Source organism: Hyperolius riggenbachi, chromosome 4, assembly GCF_040937935.1.
Source record: "Hyperolius riggenbachi isolate aHypRig1 chromosome 4, aHypRig1.pri, whole genome shotgun sequence".
NCBI classification, from domain to species: Eukaryota; Metazoa; Chordata; class Amphibia; order Anura; family Hyperoliidae; genus Hyperolius; species Hyperolius riggenbachi.
Genome location: NC_090649.1, coordinates 195,286,411 through 195,308,494, shown reverse-complemented (window position 1 = coordinate 195,308,494; position 22,084 = coordinate 195,286,411). Strand labels below are relative to the sequence as shown.

The window sequence follows — 22,084 nt, the reverse complement described above, 5'->3', positions numbered from 1 at the left end:
TAATGTAATTGATAGAGAAAACTGACAAAATGTGCAGAATCATCATGCAGAATGTCAGTTTTTGCCTGTGAACTAGCCCATTGATTAACATGAGTTCTCAGTTTTTCTGTGCAGAAAACGCGCACGAAAACAGTCAAGTGTGTTCCCTGCCTCACACTTTTCACTCTTCAACAGATCCATCTGATCCATTGCGGTAAGCCGGCAACACTTTTGTGTCACTGATAATCCCAGGCAGGCGGATGCGTTCCTCCATATGGGGGTAATGCATCTGCCCCGGGCTGCAGCTGGACCACAGTGGACCATCAGAGCGGACACTACACCGAAGGCGGGACCTGTCCCGAGTAAATTATTATTTTTTATTAGATTTATATAGCGCCAACATATTACGCAGCGCTGTACAATAAATAAGGTTACAGACAATGATAACAGGGGTGACAGAACAATACAGGTAATAGACAATAGATACAACAATACAGGTAATAGCAAAAAGATACACAACACAATGCAGACAGTAGTACAATGCCAGATCATAAACTGGAGTGGTAGTGGTAACAAGTTCCAAATTCTGGGTAAAGTGCACACAGTCATGTATGATACACAAGGGGAGAGGGCCCTGGCAAAGGCTTACAATCTAAAGCAGGACGTATGGTCACCGTACCTAAAGTGATATGCATAGTTATATCACACTGTGCAGCAGCACTATGTTGCCTCACCAGTCTCTGCCCATCCATCACCCTCACCTACTTCTCCTTACCTAGCATCCTCGCATAGGTTCACCCCACCTAGCTCCCTAACCTAGGCTCACCCTACCTAGCATCCCCACCTAGGGCCTCTCCCTACTCAGCACACTCACCTGCCTCTCCCACCTACCTCTCCTCACCCAGCACACTCACCTGCCTCTTCCTACTGAGCACACTCACCTGCCTCTCCCTACTCAGCACACTCACCTGCCTCACCTCACCCAGCACACTCACCTGCCTCTCCCTACTCGCACACTCACCTGCCTCTCCCTACTCAACACACTCACCTGCCTCTCCCTACTCAGCACACTCACCTGCCTCTCCCTACTCAGCACACTCACCTGCCTCTCCCTACTCAGCACACTCGCTTGCCTCTCCCTACTCAGCACACTCACCTGCCTCTCCCTACTCAGCACACTCACCTGCCTCACCTCACCCAGCACACTCAGCTGCCTCTTCCTACTCAGCACACTCACCTGCCTCTCCTCACCCAGCACACTCACCTGCCTCTCCTCACCCAGCACACCTACCTGCGTCTCCTCACCCAGCACACTCACCTGCCTCTCCCTACTCAACACACTCACCTGCCTCTCCCTACTCAACACACTCACCTGCCTCTCCTCACCCAACCCACTCACCTACTTTTCCCCACCCAGCACACTCACCTGCCTCTCCCTACTCAACACACTCACCTGCCTCTCCTCACCCAGCACACTCACCTGCCTCTCCTCACCCAGCACACTCACCTGCCTCTCCTCACCCAGCCCACTCACCTGCCTCTCCTCACCCAGCCCACTCACCTACCTCTCCTTGTTTTTAAAACACAATAATTCGGCCTCCAGCAATAGCTGGAAGCCGCATTATATCATTTCCCACCATCTATGGCGGCCTGGAGGGGGAATAGTAATCAACACGGCCGGGACTTGTGCAGGCGCAGGATCAACCATATACTGGCTGTATCCTGCGCCCAGGTTTCCTGTGCCGATTTTAAATGTATGCCACTCACCTACTTTCCCCATACAGCACCCTCACCTGCCTCTCCCCACCCAGCACACTCACCTGCCTCTCCCTACTCAGCACACTCACCTGCCTCTCCCTACTCAGCACACTCACCTGCCTCTCCTCACCCAGCACACTCACCTGCCTCTCCCTACTCAGCACACTCACCTGCCTCTCCCTACTCAGCACACTCACCTGCCTCTCCTCACCCAGCACACTCACCTGCCTCTCCCTACTCAGCACACTCACCTGCCTCTCCCTACTCAGCACACTCACCTGCCTCTCCCTACTCAGCACACTCACCTGCCTCTCCTCACCCAGCACACTCACCTGCCTCTCCCTACTTAGCACACTCACCTGCCTCTCCCTACTCAGCACACTCACCTGCCTCTCCCTACTCACCACACTCACCTGCCTCTCCTCACCCAGCACACTCACCTGCCTCTCCCTACTCAGCACACTCACCTGCCTCTCCCTACTCAGCACACTCACCTGCCTCTCCTCACCCAGCACACTCACCTGCCTCTCCCTACTCAGCACACTCACCTGCCTCTCCCCACCCAGCACACTCACCTGCCTCTCCTCACCCAACACACTCACCTGCCTCTCCTCACCCAGCACACTCACCTGCCTCTCCCCACCCAGCACACTCGCCTACTCACCACCCAGCACACTCACCTGCCTCTCCCCATCCAGCACCCTCACCTAGCCTCAAGTTCATTCAGGATAATGCACTTTACTTTCCTTCATAGTATAGTTGTTTTTTACAACTATACACATATGATGTGTCACGGACAGCAGAATATTTATACTATTTATACAGCATCTATAAAGTAAAGCAATAAGTCAGCCAGGCAGAGAAACAGTATACAGGCAACAGAAAATGCCTTGCTAGTGTAAGTCAGTGGCATTGAGCGCAGTAGGACACTTGGGATTTTGGAAATCTCAAACGCAGGACATGCAGCATTTTGGGAGCATTTGGGCTCCAATACATAGTATATGACCAGAAAAAACAGCTCAAATCGCTACCAAAACGCTGACACAAAGAGCTACCGATTGCACTTTGTGATTTTTAGTTTGCCTCAGCCCTAACACTGCATGCCAATGGTCACTGGATGGACAGTCTTGTTGCCATTTACCGATCAGTGAGGTGCAAAACAATAAAACTTTGTCCAGTGAATATCCTTCAGCATTTTGAAGCACTGGACATTCAACTCCATTCATTTACATTGAATGGGGCCTCACGTCACCACACAGTATAGTGGCTAACAACAGTTGGGGGCAGAGGCGAGTGGTGTATATTGCACATAATTGCTCCATATGTGAATAGTAACTAAAACGGTTATAGCAGTGACATTTCATCTATTTTGTTTTCATTGTTTATGTTTATTACTTTGCCTTTTTGATGCTGTGGATGTCATATTGAGTATCTTAGAGACGGTTTGTTTTTGGCTAGTTTTCCTCTGGGGAGTGTCGGGGTTGTCTGGCAGAAATTGGTGGTGAGCTACCAGGAGAAAGTGAAGTCCTGGCTGAAACCACGGGGAGCAGCCACCCACCCAGTCAGAGGCCAGAGTGTCACCAACAGCTGGTGAAGCCCCATCACTGTGAAGATCCCTTCTTTCATACTCCAACCATCTGGTTCCTCCTGTCTACCCACATCCTCCGGTCCTACAGTTAAGATGCAATTTCTTACACACTTCCTCTCCCTGGTCACTGCTTGCCTGCCCTGCTGCGTGCACCATCCCTGGTAAATTGCAGCCCTTTGGCGCACCAGTATTCTACAGCTCGCTCGCCCCCGCCATTGGACTTGTGCTCGCTGCCACTATGAGAAAAGCGTATATTAGGGCTTGCATGCAGATTTAATGCCAAAGGTATGGATTGGGCTAGTTCAGGGATATCAAACCGGTCCTTCGAGGGCCGAGGTCCTCACACATTTTTGACACAGCTCAAATTAATGGATGGGTCTGAATCAGGAAAGGTGTGGTCCATCAGGTAGAACACATTCCTCTCTTTCCCAGTCCATCCTAAACACTGGCATAGATCCAGGCCTGGAGATTGAAATCTGTGGGCTAGTTCAAATCAACAGGAAGTGCATCGGATTGGCCAAATTTTGAGCTGCATATGATCTGCATTAAATTTACATGCAAGCTGAAAATATTAGCATCTTATTGAGCACCTCTCTCTTTAGGACTCGTAATAAGAAATGAGGATGCCCAGTATCCTGTGGAAATGGTGGATGAGCCGAATGCTGCAGTATTGGACCAGATGAGATCACAGCCGACTCTTTGGCACACATGATAAATGTAGCGCATGGCTCAGTAATCATGATGTCTGTAAGCTGCTGCACAGCCTCGGGTCCTACACAGCTCACACTAAATGAGAATAAAATGACGTCTGGTTTGGATCTGCTAATTCTGCAGCAGAATCGCATTGTGTCGTGTTTGAAGTGATGTGGAATAACAGATGGTTTATATAGCATACCCTGCAATCATTTAACAGGCTGGATGAATGAACATCATTACAGTCCTGGGATCTTTATGCTTGCATTCACACCCATTAGGGAAACAAGTACCTATCCATTTAAACCATAAGCAAGCATGCAATGTAATTAAGCTGTTATAATGCAGTTATTAGACATTCATGATTTTCACCTCTTAGGATGCATACACACATCCAATTTTGATTAACCAATCACTGGCCAATTTTACCACCTCCATGTAGTATGAGGGGCAACATACTTAAAACACAGATGTCAAGGTATGAAAGCAGGCGACAGCTGACAAAACAGAAACTGCTGTAAGGGCTCTTTCACATTAGATAACGCTTGCAGGAGCCTATTTCCTGCAAGCGTTAAGGGCCCTTTTCCACTACAGCGTTTGCGATTGCTAAATCGCAAAAACGCAAACCACTAGTGATTTTAAAATCGCTACGGTTTGCTTTTTAACATAGGAATCGAGGTCGGTAATTTCCACTACCGCGATTCGTTTTTCACTTCACAATCGCCGCGGAACGATTTTTGCCTCGATTTTGCTATGCAGTGCATAGCATAACGAAATCGCAATCGCAAACGTCTGGAAATCAGCGGGACATTTTTTAACTTTTGCGGAATCACAACCGCTAGCGTTTAGCACGAATGCTAGCGATTGCTAGTTGAAAAGGGCCCTAAGATCTGCTGCGTGACGTCGGGAGGTTGCGGTGCAACTCTGGTTAGTTCTAATTCACCCGACGGGAAAACGCCAGCGCTGGACGATTAAAAGCTCCCAGCTGCGTCGTACCAAAATGCGCCAAAACGCAGTGTTAGATGGGAAAGGTAAACTGAAAGTCTATGGGCTTGGTTAACACACAGTATTGACTTTGCGTCAAAACGCCATAAATCAGGAAACTGACACCAACAGAAACTACTTTCACTTTACTAAAATTTGAATTTGGCTCCCAAATTAACCCGAACATAGGAACTAATTCAGGCCTCTTGCTTAGTACATGCGATTCCTTTTTCTTTTTTTATATGATCCGAATTTTGATTCCGATTAAAAAACGTAGCAGTACTTTTTTTAATCGGAATAAAAAAAAAATCGGATTGTGTAAAAAAATCATAGCCGCATTGTCATACTCACGTGGCTCTGCTCCGTCCTCGGCGTCTTCCGTGTTCGGCCCCATCCTTGCACTGGAGTCCTCTGGTCTCTTCACGCGCATTGCCGGCCATGGTTTAACGATGGCGGTCAGGGGCCCACGTACGTTCATACGTAATGGCGTCAGACCACGCATACACATGCGCAGGGTTTTGGCGGACATTCGTACGCATGTATGGCGTTTGAGATTGCGTTGGTGAAGACCCGTGGTCAATTAGTCTTCACAACTGGGTAACGCCTCTTCCTTCAGTGGGAGGGTCAACAGTCTGAAGACCAGATTCAGTCATAACACGCATGTAGTGTGTAAGAGGCCTCAGGCAAACTTACTCTGAGGTGAGAGGAGGCAAATTCAACCAGCACCACTGATTTTACTTACATTACCATCATGGCGAAACCAGGAGGGGTTAGGCATCATTAGACAGAGGGTTCTGTGTAAGAGTAGGGTTTGCTTTAGCCATAGTAAAATATTGTAAAAATTACTGAAATTTTAGCGATATTCTACTAGCGGCAATACCCTGCGTCCTTTTTTCCACGCGCCTTTTTTATGTATGCCCACCAGGCACTCTGTATTCCTATAAGGCTAAGTCAAATAGGGGCAAAACTATTGATATTGAAATTACTAGGTCTCCTGTAAACTTATTACTGCATTATACGCCGTGCTGTGCATTCTCTCTATACATTACTTAAAGAGACTCTGAAGTCTCAAAAAAAGTATTTTTATTTAACTAATATTTTTAACATCTTTGCCCTAACTAAACTGCCGCATTCCCGCCGCTCTAATCTATCTAAATCCCCCAAACTCCCTGGGGGGCAATCCGGGCAGCGCTTCCGTGTGAGGCAGAGCTATGAGCCGCAGCTCTGCCTCTCAGCGCGTCTGTCAGCCCGGATCGCCGCCTCTCCCCCGCCCCTCTCAGTCTTCCTTCACTGAGAGGGGCGGGGGAGAGGCAGAGATCTGCCGCTGACAGACGCGTGTGAGGCAGGGCTGCGGCTCATAGCCCCGCCTCACACGGAAGCGTTTAGGGCAGCAAAACCCACGACCAAGAAAGTTGTGGATTTTGCAGGGGAGAGGGAGGGAGAGTTTGGGGGGATTTAGATAGTTTATAGCGGCGGGAATGCGGTGGTTTAGTTGGGGCTATTATGTTAAACACATTTATTAAATAAAAAGATTGTTTTTTTGGAAGCTTCAGTGTCTCTTTAACATTCTCTCTGCCTTCAAAATCCTTTTGTATTATCTGAAAGTTAGAGTGCATTGACACTATCGGCTTGTTTCACTAAACCGTGATAACTGCTATCACGGTTGCGCTAGCGTTTTGCACGCGTTATAACGCATGTAATGTTTTTCACATGCAATTGCGAATTTTCACCCGCAAATGTGAGTTTGTGCGTGAAAATTCGTGTTTGCGTGCAAAAACGTTAAGCGCGTTATAACGCGTACAAGCAGCTAGCGCAACCGTGATAGCAGTTGTCACGGTTTAGTGAATCAAGCCCTATGTGTGTTGCTGTGCACTGAGTTGCTGCATGTAAATGCACTATTGTATAGGCATGTTCATATACCTGAGTTGTAAAGCACCACATTATCCAAACGTACTTTCTACAGTGCATTTCTTGATCGTGTGCGATAACAATGTTGCATAGCAATTCTTCATACTATGAAAATTACATGCATATTTCAAAGCTCAGGCATTATGCAATACACATAGGGCTTATCAAAGTTAACACACCTTATCAGAGTAGCATATCGATCGCTACAAACTCGCAGGGGCTCAGGGCAGGACAAGTGGATATTTGAGTTATCACGGTTTAGTAAATCAAGCCCATAGTGTGAACTTTGCCTTAAAGTGGCCACACAGATACAAGATCTGATTTTATGACAATTCTTTTACAGCAAAACTAACAGCTTTTTTTTTTTTTTTTTTTAAACATTCAAGTGGGAGATCTGATAACATTTCCCATTTTGTTTTTATTTTTCTTTATATAAAATTTGATTGGGAGTAGCAAAAATGGCTGTACCATTTTTCAGAAGACTGTTGTAGGATAGATATTCAGTTTTTTTATTTATAGACCCAAGCAAGTTTTTCAGAGTTTTCACCCATTTTGTGTTATATTTAGGGAAAATAATTAAACGTGTGTGGTCAGATTTTGGTGCACTGGTTAAGGGCTCTGCCTCTGACACAGGAGACCAAGGTTTGAATCATGGCTCTTTCTGTTCAGTAAGCTGCATCTATTCAGTAAGAAGTCCTTGGGCAAGACTCCCTACTGCCCATAGAGCGCCCTGGCGGCTGCAGCTCTGGCGGCTGCAGCTACGATCCGAATTAAAAATCGGATCGTATAAAAAAATCGGAATCGCATGTAGTGTGCAAGAGGTTTTATGCTGATTTGATATGTTTGTTTTTATGTGCAGTAGAATCTCAGTTATCTGTCACTGACGGCATCCATGATGCTGGATAAGTGTGCCTTCCGGTTGCTTGAGACTCAATGTTGAAAATAGACCTAGCTAATACAATGCTATACCACACTTTATACAGTATATGGTAGGGCCGGAACCCAAAGTCTGGCCACTTCGGGTTCTGGCTGGTCAAAGCGTGTAGTGGCCGTGCACCTGCAGCCAGTGTTAGAAATGAAAAGGTTCACGGCCGCATAAGTGCATTTTATGGCCGTCTCGCTGCGGCCAAATATATCCAAGGGGGTTCATTTAGTTAATTCCTCCAGTGACAATTGTGATCAGATGAAGCCGCCTCTTCGACTCTGCCTCCTCTCCTCCCCCTGCCCCTCTCCTATGCAAGTTTGGCAGCCGGGGATCACGCATGTCCCCGATCGTTCGTAGCGGCAGGGAAGATGAGCGGGAAGGCTGCAGACATCGCTTCTGCCAGCACCCACTCTGCAGGAACGAATGCCAGGATTCCCTGCCGCTACGTACAAGTCTGGGGGGCACGCGTGGCCCCCGGCTGCCAAACTTGCATAGGAGAGGGGCAGGGGAGGAGAGGAGGCAGAGCCGAAGAGGCGGCCTCATCTGATCACAATTGCCCACGGAGAAATTAACTAAATTAACCCCCTTGGATATATTTGGCCGCAGCGAGACGGCCATAAAATGCACTTAATGACTGTAATAGCAGATCAGATCTTTAAGATCCCCAATGTCCTCACGTAAAAGTACTACAACCAATTGACTTTCTGCTTGCACCCGACGCATGCAGTGACATCTTGTGTACCCGCTGGCAGGAAAATGGATCAGGGAACGCTCATTGTCAGGGGACATTGCTGGGATCCATCTTCCTGCCTTGTTAGGTGAGTATTCAGCTTAGGGCTGATTCACACTACAAGAGCTTTTTAAGCGCTAGAGATTTTAAAAGCTCTTGCTAATGCAATGCTATGGGGGATTTTTACAAAATCACATCATTCCGGCAAGAACACACACATAGGATAACATTAGCAAGAGCTTTTAAAATCAGAAAGCACTAAAAGCTCTTGTAGTGTGAACCAGCCCTCAAGGACCAGTTCACAATGCACAGTTGTGTTGCAGAATAATGCTGCATGTCAACTCAATGCTCATACAATTCTATGGGCCTGTTCACATTACTGCATTGCAACTGATCACGTTATTCTAACTCACTGCATGCAGGCTTTGTATTAAAGTCTATGTCCAGTCTCCATTGCAGTTCACACTCATTATAGTGTGTGTGTTATGCTACGCTTCACTGTGAATTCAGCCTCACAGAAACTGTCAGATAGGATTTTTGAAAATTCCAACCAGTCAAAAGAAAAGTACATTAGGAGTTTATGGGCAGTCTATACGCCAGAGTCGCATAGCCTGGCTTGCAATTATAGTTATTTTTGTTATTTTGGAAATTCTTGGCTGGCTACGAACTGAAATCAAAACCTCATTTCATCCCATCAAATAACATATTAAAAAAATGTGTGAAATAGATAGACTGTATGTTTATGGCAGTTTTTAACTAAATAAAAATGTCCTCTTAAATGTTGGCTTTTTAACATTATCACAAAAGATTACCTTTGAAAAGATTACATGATTGGGCAGTCTCAAATCTAACTGACAACAGGAAGCATTTATTAGTAGACTCTCTATCTAAAAATAGTAAGGCTGCAGAAAATAATGACAGCATAGGGACCCCTTTACCAGTTCACAAAGTGTGAAATTAATTCATTTTCATAATAACTAACAAGCATACCATAAGCACAGCAGTGTGACTCAATTTTATGCTTAGTATTAGTTATTATCATCATTATATGTTAGTTTTCCTTGGAGAAGCAAAGTCCATGTTGATTCAACATACAGAGGTTTTTGCTTTTGTATTTGTATACTGTGCAAACATATAGCAATACATTTGTCTAGAGACTTAATTGGTTAAACAAGAAGGATCATATATTCACTATGTCACTTTATGAAGATACAGTGATAGTTTGATCAATATTCTATCTGATTTAATAAACTATAAGTTAAGTCTAGTGGTAGACAATGTTGTAGGTATTATGATTATGACTATCTGTGCCTCCAGTCAGAAGTGTAACAGACCATGGGGTCTGCCCATGTATGTGGATGAGTGCTGGGGAGAGGGCTTGTTAAATTAAAAATGTACATTTTTAAAAGTTGGCTGGGTACTGTTGGCAAGCAGTGTGTGGGCATGCATAGATATAGTTGCTGCTGCCTCATCCCTGGGCTGGCTTTATGTCCCTTGGCCTTAAACATAGGTGGTGTCATTTGAGAGAGCTCATGGCATCTACAGCACCAGTGGGCAAGTCAGAACCGGGAGAGCATGCAATGGACGGCAGAGCTGCAAGAGAGCTCTGGCCATGGATGAATGGTGCTGATTAACAGGAAGTTACTATGAAGAGTGATTAACAAATTACTATGAGAAGTGATTAACAAGTTACTATGTATGGTAATTAGCAACAGGTCACTATGTAGGGTGATTAGCAACAGGTCACTATGTAGGGTGATTAGCAACAGGTCACTATGTAGGGTGATTAGCAACAGGTAACCATGTAGGATGATTAGCAACAGGTCACTACATAGGGTGATTAGCAACCGGTAACTATGTAGGGTGATTAGCAACAGGTCACTATGTAGGGTGATTAACAACAGGTCACTATGTAGGGTGATTAGCAACAGGTCACTATGTAGGGTTATTAGCAACAGGTCACTATGTAGAGTGATTAGCAACAGGTCACTATGTAGGGTGATTAGCAACAGGTTACAATATAAGGGCTGGGACCCACTAGGAATCACTGCTGCACTTTGAAATTGTGTAAGTGCTTTGTGCAGCGATTTCTAGAATGATTGCAATTGTTATTCGCGGTGTTTGGAAGCGCTGTACAGTAAACACTACAGCGCTTCTGGTTTGCATATTGTTGTCCTGTGTGAATAAATGTTATTATATTTACCAGGTGTCCGAATGTCCGGCTTACACCCCCTAGCAGAAGAAGTCATAGGTGCTTCTCTAGCTCCAATCAGAGAAGCGTCTGTGATTTATTTTGCTAGGGGGTGGGGCTACAGACAGGAGCCAGACATAGGGACACCTGATAAGTATAATAAACTTTATTTAACAACAAAACAATCAGCTCCCAAATTGTTGCAAAACTGCTCTTGAAAGCTATTCAAATGTGATATTGCAGTACTTGCAGTACTTGAATCCTTTACAATAGCGTGCAAACACTCCCAAAATTTTGCATGACCTGCGATTGGGATTAGCTCTAATTTCAATTGCTCTAGCGGGTTCCCCACCATTGACATTCAGTGGCAAAGCATTTTTTTTTTTTTTTTTATTCACCGGTGATTGTCAGTGATCCAACTCTAGTGGGTCCCTGCCCTAAAGGAACAGGTCATTATGTATGGTGATTAACAACAGGTTACTATGTACTGTTATGAGAGCAGATTACACAGACTTCTGAGTGACCTTGGACCAATAGACCCCACTTTCCAGACGGGTGAAGGAGACAGGTTAGCATCATATTTCAAAAGGGAGCGCCCCGCCTTTTCAGCAAAGCATTCCTTTTTTATCTGATAGTCCAACATACTTTGCACATTGTGTAACATGGCAATGCAGATTTTTAATATATACTCTTTTAAAACTACACTGATTAGCAGATTCAGGTTTTATATCTACGTACACTTTAAGCAGGGGCGAGCCTGGGGTGCCTGGCACCTGGGTGCAAGATTTTCTCTGGCGCCTATGGGAGTGGTTAAATTTACCGCGCCCAACCACATAACCACACCAGTGTCCTGCCTAATCACACCCACACCTTCCACCTCTTTCCGCATGCATGTGATACCCCATTCCTACCCCTCTTCCATGGGCTTGCTCCTGGCTGGCTTTGGCTTCCTGCGAGTCTGCTAGTCTCTGGATTGACTCAGGCTGAGAGGCTCTGCGAGTGCGACGCAGTCACACACTGCGTATTTATGGCTGCCTGCGGCCACCCTACTCTCGCTGTCGTAGGCTCCTCCCCCCGCCAAGCCCAAGCGTGAGGTGGGCTGCCTGTATCTTTCCCGTTGCGCCGCGCAGCCTGCCAGTGTTGCCAACCTTTCACGTTATTTTTTTACTGACAAATACCTAAAAATTTACTGACAAAAGATTATTTTTACTGACAAAATTTCCCCACTAAATGCACATAAGAGACAGCTTTTCCCCCATGTAAATGCACATAACAAGAGACAGCTTTTCCCCATGTAAATGCACATAAGAGACCGCTTTTCACCAGCAAATGCACATAACAAGAGACCGCTTTTCACCAGCAAATGCACATAACAAGAGACCGCTTTTCACCAGCAAATGCACATAACAAGAGACCGCTTTTCACCAGCAAATGCACATAACAAGAGACCGCTTTTCACCAGCAAATGCACATAACAAGAGACCGCTTTTCACCAGCAAATGCACATAACAAGAGACCGCTTTTCACCAGCAAATGTACATTACAAGAGACCGCTTTTCACCAGCAAATGTACATAACAAGAGACCGCTTTTCACCAGCAAATGTACATAACAAGAGACCGCTTTTCACCAGCAAATGCACATAACAAGAGACCTCTTTTCACCAGCAAATGCACATAACAAGAGACCGCTTTTCACCAGCAAATGCACATAATAAAACAGCTTTTCACCAGCAAATGCACATAAGAAGACAGCTTTTCACCAGCAAATGCACATAAGAAGACAGCTTTTCACCAGCAAATGCACATAAGAGAGATTTTCACCAGTAAATGCACATAATGACAAACAGACAGTGTCCCCAGAATATATAGCCAGGGATATATGTCCCCAGGATAGGTAGCCAGGGGGTATATGCGCCCAGGATAGGTAGCCAGGCGGTATATGCGCCCAGGATAGGTAGCCAGGGGGTATATGCGCCCAGGATAGGTAGCCAGGGGGTATACGCGCCCAGGATAGGTAGCCAGGGGGTATACACGCCCAGGATAGGTAGCCAGGGGGTATACGCGCCCAGGATAGGTAGCCAGGGGGTATGTGCGCCCAGGATAGGTAGCCAGGGGGTATGTGCGCCCAGGATAGGTAGCCAGGGGGTATGTGCGCCCAGGATAGGTAGCCAGGGGGTATGTGCGCCCAGGATAGGTAGCCAGGGGGTATGTGCGCCCAGGATAGGTAGCCAGGGGGTATGTGCGCCCAGGATAGGTAGCCAGGGGGTATGTGCGCCCAGGATAGGTAGCCAGGGGGTATGTGCGCCCAGGATAGGTAGCCAGGGGGTATGTGCGCCCAGGATAGGTAGCCAGGGGGTATGTGCGCCCAGGATAGGTAGCCAGGGGGTATGTGCGCCCAGGATAGGTAGCCAGGGGGTATGTGCGCCCAGGATAGGTAGCCAGGGGGTATGTGCGCCCAGGATAGGTAGCCAGGGGGTATGTGCGCCCAGGATAGGTAGCCAGGGGGTATCTGTGCCCAGGATAGGTAGCCTGGGGGTATGTGCGCCCAGGATAGGTAGCCAGGGGGTATGTGCGCCCAGGATAGGTAGCCAGGGGGTATGTGCGCCCAGGATAGGTAGCCAGGGGGTATGTGCGCCCAGGATAGGTAGCCAGGGGGTATGTGCGCCCAGGATAGGTAGCCAGGTGGTATCTGTGCCCAGGATAGGTAGCCAGGTGGTATCTGTGCCCAGGATAGGTAGCCAGGGGGTATGTGCACCCAGGATAGGTAGCCAGGTGGTATCTGTGCCCAGGATAGGTAGCCAGGTGGTATCTGTGCCCAGGATAGGTAGCCAGGTGGTATCTGTGCCCAGGATAGGTAGCCAGGGGGTATGTGCGCCCAGGATAGGTAGCCAGGGGGTATCTGTGCCCAGGATAGGTAGCCAGGTGGTATCTGTGCCCAGGATAGGTAGCCAGGTGGTATCTGTGCCCAGGATAGGTGGCCAGGTGATATCTGTGCCCAGGATAGGTAGCCAGGGGGTATCTGTGCCCAGGATAGGTAGCCAGGGGGTATGTGTGCCCAGGATAGGTAGCCAGGGGGTATCTGTGCCCAGGATAGGTAGCCAGGTGGTATCTGTGCCCAGGATAGGTAGCCAGGTGGTATCTGTGCCCAGGATAGGTAGCCAGGTGGTATCTGTGCCCAGGATAGGTAGCCTGGTGGTATCTGTGCCCAGGATAGGTGGCCAGGTGATATCTGTGCCCAGGATAGGTAGCCAGGTGGTATCTGTGCCCAGGATAGGTAGCCAGGGGGTATGTGCGCCCAGGATAGGTAGCCAGGGGGTATGTGCGCCCAGGATAGGTAGCCAGGGGGTATCTGTGCCCAGGATAGGTAGCCAGGTGGTATCTGTGCCCAGGATAGGTGGCCAGGTGATATCTGTGCCCAGGATAGGTAGCCAGGGGGTATGTGCGCCCAGGATAGGTAGTGAGTGACAGGAGCGCGCCCCGCCGCCGCCGCTCCCTCCTCCGCTCCCCCCTCACCTTTCAGCAGCCCTTAGTCAGACCTCAATCAGCGGGCGACCCGACCAGGAAAAGGGCGCCGGACGCACCCGCTCTATATGCGGAAGTGATGTCACTTCCGCATATCAGTGCGGCGTGCTAGGTCCTAGCGCCCGCCCGCCTGATCGAGGTCTGACGCGGCGGCTAGAGGGAGGGAGCTTGAAGCGGCGGCGGCGGCCACAGGGGGAGAGCGGGGCCGGGCGAGCGGGGCCGGGCGGCGCCTCTCAGAGGCAGGCGCCTGGGTGCCTTGCACCCGCAGCACCCGCCCAGGCTCGGCCCTGACTTTAAGTGAACCTAAACCGTAGTCAATAAAAAGAGTTTCACTTACCCGGGGCATCTACCAGCCCCCTGCAGCCATCCTGTGTCCACACTGGTCCTCAACGAACCTCTGTTCCCCCACCGCTGCTTAGATTTGGTTCTGCGGTCCACTGCGCCTGCGCGGCCCTGGCCGCGCGCATCCTCGTACACATTCATGTTGCCGAGAGCATCCTGTGCAGGCGCAGTATGAGGTTTTCTCTTACTGTGCCTGCAGAGGATGCTATCTACCTAAAAGCGGGAAACAGATCAGACCCAGAGCAGCCAAGAAAACTACATTCTCGAATCTTTGATATTTCAGAGCAGAAGTCTGGGTTTGGTTGAGAACAGAAAATTAGGTAAGCTTTTCTGAAGGAATAAAAAAAATAAAAAAGATATCATTGCTCTCTATGTCACTCTTGGAAAGCTTCAATATACAAAGTTTATGTCTTGTACACACTAAAAAGTCAGGTAGTCGCCTGCTGGATGCACATCACATCTGTGAGTGCGAAGAGGACCAGAGACTCCCCACCTAACCTTTTAGGTTCACCTTGAAGTGGCAGACAGATGTCTTGATAAAGGGGTCCTGCGTGGCTCTGAAACATTGGCTTATTTTCAAAATAACAATAAAGATGAATCTTGGATGTGCTAGCTTCTTTATATACTCTTGGAAAGCTATATGTCTACTTTGTGTCTTTGAGCTTAGTCTAGGGTCACATAACTTACACTGGAGTCTGAAAAATGAATTATAAATGTATATAATGTGTATTCTGGAGGCTCAGGTTCTCTCTCACCTGTCTTATAGCTCTCCTGGTATGCTCCTCACCAACTCTCCTGTCCTACAGCTCCCATAGTATGCTTCTCAACCACTCATCTGTCCTACTGCTCCTAAGGTGTACCCCATTTGCTCACCTGTCCTACAGCTCCCATGGAGTACCCCTAACCCAATCACCTGTCCTACAGCTCCCATGGTATGCCATGGTGTACTCCCCATTTGCTCACCTGTCCTACAGCTCCCATGGTATGCCATGGTGTACTCCCCATTTGCTCACCTGTCTTACAGCTCCCAAGGTGTGCATCTCATCCATTCACCTGTCCTACTACTCTAATGGTTTGCTGTCCCAGGGACCTGATAGACTGTGGAGGGCAGGAAGAAGCCCCAGGTTAGTAAAAGAAAAGTTACTGAATTCACTGTCTGCAAGCTTGTTGCAGGTTTCTCACTCAGACATTACTGCAGCCAACAAATCAACATGAAACGTTTGCCTATAAAGATGACAGCCTCCATATCCTTGTCATTACATATGAATGGAGGCACATGGAATGACGGTGAGGAACCAGAAGGACCCAGGTAAGTAACTGGCCACATTAAATTCACTTAAAGTTTCCTTTAAGACTACTGTATAATCATATCCAAGAATTTTACCAAGGCAGTCTGCAAACTTCCTAACCTTTACAATGCCCCTGCTGAGTATCTTAACTTAACTGACCACAGTGATTTATTTATGAGTTGTTAAAAAGAAAATAAACAATCAGCATGCCTCCCCGAGCCTTTTTTAAAAAAAGCCTGAAAAGGGCTGATATTGCCAGGATCGCTGAGCTGGCCAGCATGGAGCTTTACCCCCTGAACAATACTAACCCACAATTTATAGGACCACTATTGTAAAAAAAATATTCAAGCGTTAACGTGCACATACATGTAAAATGTACATTTCTAAATTTCTCCCAGTGTAAAAGGCACAATAAATTATGTTTCCCTATGTTGCAGTCACCCGCAATAGGTAGTAAAAATCTGACAGATCTGAATGGTTTTGGAATAGTCCTTCTCTTCAAGGGGGACTCTTAGTATTTCCTTTATAGTTTACAGAAGCACTCCCTGAATAGGATCTATATAAATATGCTGACCGACCTCCCTACTTGCTGGAAGCATTTCTGACAATTGGACTGAACTACTTCTGTTCATATGTACTTTTGAATACAAAGAAAACCTTGAGAATCCCCCTTGAGGAGTTGAACGGCTCCAAAACCGGTCAAATCTGTCAGATTTTTAATACCTATTGTAAGTGACTGTGACATAGGAAAAAATACATTCATAGTGCATCTTACTCTAGAAGAAATAGAAATTTTATACTGTACATATGCGTAGACATGGGTTTTAAATGTTAAAATTGTTTTGCGATATTGGTCCTTTATTAAAGAAATATGTCTATCTTCCACATCGTTGTTGCTACTTTAGTATGTGTTTATGTGTGCATGTGTGTGTCTACTATCTGTTGATACTACAGTGAGAAGGGTATGTGTGTGTGCATCTAGCATTCTTAGATTCTTCAATGATAACAGTGAAAAGTGCATGCAGGGCAGGATTTACCATAAGGCACTGTAGGACTGTGCCTACAGGTGCTGATGATGGAAAGGCAGCTTACTCCCCCTCCCCAAGTGCCTCTCTCTCTCTCTCTCTCTCCTTACCTATGCAGAGTCCTGTAAATGAGTGTACATGAGAAGTTACTCAACCGGGTCCCGGCATTCCACTGACCAGATCTCCTTTCCAGTCTGGGGCACCTCTAGCTACTTAATACTGAGGATAGCCCTGGCTACCTAATACTAAGGGACACCTGTAGCTACCTATCACGGGCAAAGGTAATAAGGGAGAAGTGACAGCTGGGCCAGCCAGTACACTTGTGGTGTGGTTCAGCAGGGGTTTGCAGGTTCATGGAGGGTGAAGTCTAAGGTGGCACGATATCTGTGCCTATAGGCTCCTGTAAGGTAAATCCAGGCCTGAGTGCATGTGTGTGTGTTTTGTGTTGATTGTAAAAAATGTGTGTGTACCATGTGTTGAAAGTACAGAGAGAAGAGTATTCGTGTTACTGTCTTTGATTGTACAGTGAGAAATGTGTATATATGAGTGTGTGTGCATACCAGTCATCAACTATATAGTGAGTAGAGTGAAAGGAGTGCATGTATGTGCGTGTTGAGTGTACAGTGAAAACTGTGTGTGTGTGTACCATTTGGTGATGGTATAGAGAGCAGGGTATGTGAATTTACTATTCTTTGATTGTATGTTGACAAGTGTGTGTATACCATTCATTAATAGTACAGTGAAGGTGTGTGTGTGTTTGTGTGATTTGTTGATTGTACAGCAGTGAAACGTGAGTGCGCCATGTGTTGAGAGAGAAGTGTGTGTATATGTTTACTGTTCTTTGATTGTACAATGAGAAGGGTGTGTATACTATGCATTATTTGTACAGAGCGCAGAGTGAAACGTGTGTATGTGTGTGCAAGTGTCCCATTTGTTGATTGTACATTGAAAAGTATGTGTGTACCTTTTTGTTGATGGCACAAAGTGCAAGGTTGTGTGTGTGTGTGTGTGTGTGTGTGTGTGTGTGTGTGTGTGTGTGTGTTTGCTATCCTTGGATTGTACATTGAGAAGGGTGTGTGTTATATACCATTTATTATTTGTACTGTGAGAACAGTTAGAGTGTCATTAGTTAATGATGCAGGGAAAAGTGTGTGTGAATGTATATAAGTATCACCCTTTGGCCCGGTTCACATTAGCGTTCCAGGTCCGGCTTCCCCGGACCCGGAACGCTCCGTACACAGCGGATGGTGAACGGATACATTGTTAATCAATGTATCCATTCACACTCGTGCGCCGTCCGGATCCAGATCCGATCCGGGAACGCAGCTCCGGGACGGTCCGGCTTTTTTTCCAACATGCGCTATTTTTCTGTCCGTCCCGGTGCGGCTGCGGACCCGGGCCGGATCCTGACCCGAACATGCGGCCCATGCTGTGCAATGAGAAACGGATGTTTCTCATCACACTGGCAATAGGACCGGATGCTTCCAGCACCGGTCCTATGCCACTTGGGGGGCCCGGACTACACGCCGGTATCCCCCATGCTTGCAGTGCCTTTCTGGCACTGCAAAGTATCTAGTTCCGGCTACTTTATTGTAGCCGGAACTGATACATTCCGGATCCTCAACTTGTGCCGCCTCGTGGCCACCGCAGAGACCTGTACGGTCTCTTTGCGGCCACCGGACCCGGACCCCCGGACACTTGCGGACTCGAACCGCAAGTGTGAATGGGGCCTTTGACTCTATAGAGATTTGCTCATCACATATAAAGAGACAAGCCCACCATTGTACACCTGTGAGGAAGGATTTGCGGCTTGGCTCAGGGAAAGAAAAACAAAAGCATCAAATCAGCTCCATTCTTGCCCAAAACAATGCAATGTAATGATCAGTACTGTCGCTTTAATCATGTCAAATCACAGACAGGGTATCTGGTAGCAGAAGCCGGTTACAGAACACCAGCGAACATCTGCTAAAATCTTTATAAAATAAGCTGATCAAATTTGCAGTGGATATTTCCTCTTGTGAAATTTCCTATCATCCCCTGGAAGGCACAAACACATTATTTCCTCCCCTGATTCAATTGTGAATGAGCCATTAGCCGCTACAGATGTTTATCTAGTGCTTCTGTGTGGTTTCCATAGAATTCAGCAGAAAGTGGACTTCAGCAACGGCAACAGGTTGCAGCCAATTCTATTATCAAAAAAGCCTTTGCATTTTCTATATTTAGCATCTTTATAAGAGCTTTTTTTCCTGACTTTTTAGGCCAGCCAAGCTAATGCAATTAAGGCAAAAGTGAAGCTAAAGTCAAAGCATGGCCACAGGGAGATTTATTTCAGACACTGTCTGCATGGAGAGATCTCAGCTAGGATGAGGAGAGCAGCACAGCTCAGTGACTGTCTGTAGCACAAGACAAAAACCAAGCCTGTTAGGAGCCCTGCCTATATTAAAATAAAACTTTATGTTCCTTTACAGGTTTGCTTAATGTTAACAGTAGGGCAATGTAGATAAGAGAAATAGATGTCATGTATTAGCAACAGCAACCTGTGAGCAGGCTTCTTGTGGAGCTTGACACTGATGTGACACAACAGCAATTCAATGCTCAAGGCCATCATACTTTTATTTTGTCAGCAGTGAATTATTGTTCTGCTGAATACTTAGTACAGAGACAGTGAGACAACTCAGCGTCCTTTGTATTGTGGCTGCTAGAAGTGATAAAAGCTAGCATGTAATAAATGTCTGTAGACTTCATACACATATAGCTACAGAACATCCTACGCCACGTGAAAGTGCACCTGTCACTACAAAACAGACATACCCACAGCCTTCTAAACAAAAGGGCTGCTTTCTTTGCTGATCTGCCGACTTTAATGTTCGCTATAGATCTCATCTAGAACAAGTATGCAGATCAGGAGTACTGACTTTCAATCATATATCTGCATATGCTCACACACAACATAAAGAACATCTGTCACTGGAGGGCTATACTTCCCCTGCTGTAATACTGTCCATTTGGCTACAATTCTTTCTAAATCTCTTGCTCGGAACAAGTATGCAGATCAGGTTTTCTGAATGTTCTGATAAGCTTCCTCATTCCTGTAGAGTACTTCAGAAAGCATGATAACTAGATGGTCAATTTTACAGCCTGGAAAAAAGGGCAAGATTTACAACTCAGAGGCCTATAGGCACATGCGTTCTGGCGCTCGGAACTCCGTCCCTGAACACACTTCCAAGTAAAAATATTCTAAACTCTAATCCCTTCCTTATGTCACTAACTGTCCTTAGAATCTTACACTTTCATCACTGTCTCATTTGATCCTTAGTGACATGGGACAAGGATTAGGGTGTAAGTGCCTAAAGTTAGTGATATAAAGCAGTGATTAGACTGTAAGCTCCTGAGGTCAGTGATCTCTCCCATATAAGGCACCAGTAGGCATGTGCCTACAGTGCCTTATGGAAAATCCAGCCCTGCCTGGAAATCAACATTTTCCTGGGAAGAGGTCAAGATAATGGCCACCAGTGGCTTCTAATGACAGGCGTACGTTTTCAGACTTGAAGACTTATCAAAAAATGGTAACTGGTGCTGGTTTAGGGCAAAAAAAACCCCACCCTTTTTTTACACTTTTAGTGCTTGTTTAGTAATGAGCAATTGGTGCAAGTTGGAGTACTCTTGGCAGAAAGGAAGTTGGTTCAGTTGTGGCTAGTGAAAAGCCTTGCTTCCTGCCAATGAGGTATGACGCATGGAATTCCTGCTCGCACTGATCGGCATGGTACAAGGATAGTATATGGACTCGTCAGCAGGAAGGACCTTGAAGTGGTTTATGAGCACAATGACATTTCTGTAGGCTTTTGTAGATGAATACATCATACTTTAAGTATGCAGGCCATGCTTTTTGTTTATGTTTAGGTCAAGTCATCACATGTATGGATCTTAGTGGGCAAGGCTCAACATTTATATGTATAATCTGAAAACTCTTTAGACAACAAGTAAATAGATGTACATTTACTTTCCTTCTTAAATGTCTAGGAACTAGAACTGAATTCTCTGTGTTAACAAGCCTTCAACTTCTGAAGTAGAAATTAAACCTTGTTGTGGAGCTCGCTATTGGTTAGTGACACATTCCCTTAAAGGGGAACTGAAGTAAGAGGTATACGGAGGCTGCCATATTTACTTCCTTTTAATCAATACCAGTTGCCTGGCAGCCCTGCTGGTCTATTTATCTGCAGTACTATCTGAATAACACCAGAAACAAGCATGCAGCTAGTCTTGTCAGATCTGACTTTAAAGTCTGAAACACCTGATCTGATGCATGCTTGTTCAGGGGCTATGGCTAATAGTATTAGAGGCAGAAGATCAGCAGGGCTGCCAGGCAACTGGTATTGCTTAAAAGGAAATAAACATGGCAGCCTCCATATACCTCTCTCTTCAGTTCCCCTTTAAAACTATGGGCCAGCAATAAAAGACACGAATTGGGGTGGTAGGGCCTAAGCTTGTCTTCAGGAGCAGGAGTCAAGCTCTGCATAATACAACACAAATAAAGGCATGTATATGTACTTACGGGTGTCTGCTTTATAGAACAACTTATTTTACAATTTTAACTTTATAACAGGTTACCTCATCAAAAGTTTCCAACCAAGCACTGTGGTATGACGAAAACTACCAAGTACATTCTTACCAAGAGTGTAAAAGTTTCACTTTATACAGCTTGATACACAAGACCGCTACATTGGACAGCAACATTAAGTTATACATTTTTATCAATCATTATAATTAGAAAAATCACAAACATGTAAAAAGCACTACAAACAACGGAGTGCTGAGAAAACATTATTAATATATAAAAAAGTATACCAAATTATGCAGTTTATGCACTATGCCAAATACAAGTTATTTCCTTGCTTTCTCTGCTAAGATGCAAAAACAACCAATGCTTTAATTTCAAACAACAGGGCGTATCCAGCCAAACAACCAAGTGCAGTGATATTCAAAACTTACTGCTCAAACCTGTAAGTAAAGATGACCCTAATATCATAGTATGGGATAAAGTTACATTTATTTACAGCATATATTATCAGCATTTATATTCCCCAAGTTACTATACATGTGCCAACTAAACATCATCTTTGAGATTTGCTTGAAATAAACATTATGCATA

General features: G+C 46.0%; 1 protein-coding gene across 4 annotated transcripts in view; it reads right to left on the bottom strand.

Annotated features, from left to right (window-relative positions):
• Window positions 1-22,084, bottom strand: part of FGF12 (fibroblast growth factor 12) — a 606,762-nt gene that overhangs the window by 372,015 nt on the left and 212,663 nt on the right. The gene's annotated exons all lie outside the window — the stretch shown is intronic.